The sequence below is a fragment of the Orycteropus afer genome, unplaced genomic scaffold (assembly GCF_000298275.1).
Source record: "Orycteropus afer afer isolate SDZICR_OR568_19922 unplaced genomic scaffold, OryAfe1.0 scaffold00231, whole genome shotgun sequence".
Taxonomy (NCBI): Eukaryota; Metazoa; Chordata; class Mammalia; order Tubulidentata; family Orycteropodidae; genus Orycteropus; species Orycteropus afer.
The window spans coordinates 5,348,260-5,352,000 of NW_006921818.1; positions in this window are offsets into that span (position 1 = coordinate 5,348,260).

The following is a 3,741-nucleotide window of genomic DNA, read 5'->3' on the forward strand; positions in this document are numbered from 1 at the left end:
TTACTGAGAAGGTAACTCACAAATATCTGAAGTAGGTGGAGTGAGCCATAAGGCTACTTGGCCAGAAAGTATTCCAGGCAAAGTAAACAGCCAGTACAAAAGACCCTGAGGTGGTAGCCTGCCTGGAAGGAAAACTGGAGAGAGAGTTTGGAAGAGCTTCCTGCCTGGATGTCTCATCATAGTCCTCTGGACACGATGGTGAAAGTGTTGGTGCTGTGACTAGGAGGTAGGGAGGAAGTTGGGGGGCCATGAGGTTGACCATATTCTAGTTGCACATTTCTGACTCCCCTGGGGAGTCCTATCCAGGCTGTTGCAAACACAACTCCCAGGGCACCATGCACATTGTATTCAGTTTCCACCAGGAGCACTTTCTCCTGGCAGTCTAATTTCTACTCTTCCTCCCTTTTTTTTTCACAGACGACACACCCACTTTGAAACAATCTGAACAGCCAGAATAGGGACTGTTGATTCAGGAATGTAGACTTTCATGGAGCAAGTATCCAGGGTTCTATCTCATCTAGTCAAGAAGATGGTAGCCATTGGATGCCATCCTTGCATAGCTCTTTCCTTACCTTGTTGTGTGTGCATTAAGGAACTGCTGAGTAGATTCCACCCAGCAATGCGGGGAGGGCGCTGGGGCCTAGACTCCAAGACTGGTATGGGAGGAGGGCTCCATAGTCTCAAGTCTGTCCACTTTCCAGAGGTGGTACCCCTGCCTGCTAACCTTGGTCTGGAAGGGCACTGGCCTGGTGCAAGCGAGGCCAGTAGTTCCAGATGAGAGATGAACAGCAAGAAACCCACTCATATTGATAGCACAAAACTGATTGCCAAAGAAGCCAGGGTATAGACCTGTGACCCCAGGCTTAGGGCTGCCTGCCCCATTAAGTGGCCCAGTACTCACTTCCCCACATACCAGTAGCTGAGATATCAGAAGGCAGTGAAGCACAACAGTTGAAACTTGGGTTTTTGGGTCAGTCCTTCTGGGTTCAAATCTCACCTCTGTCATTTCCTTCCTGTTGGAAAGTTTTCTCTTGAAGCCTCAACTTTTTTATTTGTAAAATGGTCTACCTCCTTGGATCATTATAAGGATTTAGTGAGAAAGTCTGTAATCACTTCCTGTGTGGTAGCGATTACTATTGCTTAGCTTTCTAGCCTCTGTTCCCAGCGGCCTCAATCCTAAGCTCTTGCCTTCCCTTCCCTTTCTAGCTTCATTTCTGTTCTCCAGACCAATTACCCAGGAGTGCTGAATTTTCCAGTGGCAACTTCGTGCTAGCCCTGGATAACCTCAAATAGTAGATTCATTGGAGGATGTTTTTAGTTGTTGCTGTTGTTAGGTGCCATCGAGCTGGCTCTGACTCATAGTGACCTTACGGATAACAGGACAAAACGCTGCCTGGTCCTGTGCTAACTTCACGATTGTTGCTATGCTTCAGCCCATTGCTTTAGCTTTTGCTAATTCTTATTGAGGGTTTCCCTTGTTTCTGCTGGCCCTCTTCTTAACCAAACATGATGTCTTTTTCTAATGATTGGTCTTTCCTGATGGTGTGTCCAGAGTAAGCAAGCCAAAGTCTCACCATTCTTGCTTCTAAAGATATTTCTGTTTGTGTCTCTTCTAAGACTTCTTTATTTAGTCTTTGGGAAGTCCATGGTATATTCAATACCCTTCACCAATACCACAGTTCAAATGGATCAATTCTTCTCTGTCTTACTTTTTCATTGTCCAGCTCTCACATGCGTGGAAGGTGACTGAAAAGAACATGGCTTGGTCAGGTGCACCTTTGTCATCAAAGTGACATCTTTCCTTTTAAAATTGTAAAGAGGTCTTTTGTAGCAGATTTGCCCAGTGCAATGTGTTGTTTGGTTTCTTGATTGCTGCTTCCATGGACCTTGATTGCTGATGCAAGTGGAATGAAATTGTTGACAACTTCAGTGTCTTCCTCATTTACCATGATGTTGTTTATTGGTGAGGTTGTGAGAATTTAATTTTCTTCAGGTTCAGGTGCAATCCATACTGAACGCTGTAGTCTCTGACCTTCATCAGGAAGTGCTTCAAATTGCCTTCATTTTCAACAAGCAAGATTGTGTCATTTGCATATTGCAAGTTGTCAATGACTTTTCCTCTGATCCCAATTCCATGTCCCCTTCATATAGTCCAGCTTCTCTGATTACTTGTTCAGCATACAGCAGAATAAATAATAAGGTGAACAGATACAATGCTACTGCTGTACCTTTTCCAATTTTAAACCACACAGTGTCACCTTGCTCTGTTTGAATGACTGCCTCTTGATCCATGTACAGGTTCCACATGAGCACAATTAAGTATTCTAAAATTTCCATTCTTTGTAAAGTTATTCATAATTTGTCACAATCCACACAATCAGACATCTTCACACAGTCAATGAAACAGAGGTAACATCTTTCTGGTATTCTCTGCTTTTGGCTAAGATCCATTTGACAACAGCAATGATATTTCTCATTCTATGTCCTCCTCTGAATCCATCTGGAATTTCTGGCAGTTCCCTGGGGATGTAAGGCTGCAGTCATTTCTTAATTAAGATAGAACTTGGATTTTCTTGGGGCGTCTGCATTGTCCCATCCCAAGCAGAAAGTGGGACCACCTGGAGCCTCAAGAGCTTTATTATTCTGGCAACTCCATGAATTCATGAAATCGATACTAATATCATTTCAGGGCTGCTCTGCCTCGGTCCAAAATCAGAAAGTGCTTTTGTGGGGAAGTTTTCATGTTGTGAGCTGGCCAGGTAATATTACACCACCAGGGGGTGCTATCAAGCTGTGCCCGCTCTCCCCAACTTTTCAACTGGACAACACACACACACACAGACACAGGCCATGTGGTTAAGTCTATTCCAACTCACGGGGAACCTATAGAACAGAGTAGAACTGCCTCTGCCTCATAGGGTTTCCAAAGCTGTAAGTCTTTACGGAACCAGACTGCCACATTGTTCACCTGCGGAGCAGTTGGTGGATTAGAACTACAGAACTTTGGTTGGCAGCCAAACACTTAACCACTGTGCCATCAGGGCTTGTTTGTCAGTTGGGCAGAGGAGACTAAATCTGGAGTTCTGGGAGGCAGATTTGACCCTTAGGCGGGGGGATCTGGGCAGCTAGCCTAGACCCTGCAGATCTGGGATCTGACCATCTGAGAATGGCAGTAACAGGGATCTTTCACATCAACTGGATCCCTCTGTTCCCGCACACATCATCTCCTCCTCTCCATGGAGAATGGGTATTTATTCCTTGTTATGGCAAATGAGATAACGGCCAGATAAAGAACTGAGTCCCTGATTGGTGAAAGGGCTGCACCAGGCTACACAGCTTGTAAGTGTTAAAGCAAATATCCCTCTCATGCCAACCCCAGGGTCCTGGCATTTGACCAATGGGGAGAGATGGCATGGAGAGGAGGAAGGAGCATCCTTGGGACCTGGAGCCCACTTTGAGTTCTGCTCTAAATCCACCCAGCAGAACACAGCTGACATTCCTATCTAGTCTGCTGGACCCCACGGGATCACAATTACCCTCTCCTCTATTTTAGAGGAGTTGGTGAGGAGCACCAATCAGTATGGGTGGAGTCCTTAATACACAGCCAAGACTCGGAATTTCCCTGGAGTACAGTCCACCTCTTTAGGCATGATTTTCAGTCCTGCCAGAGCCGCCTCACACACCTCAACTAGCCATGGGTGCCCCAGCCTGCAACTGCACCCTAATCTGGAGGAGCCTGGG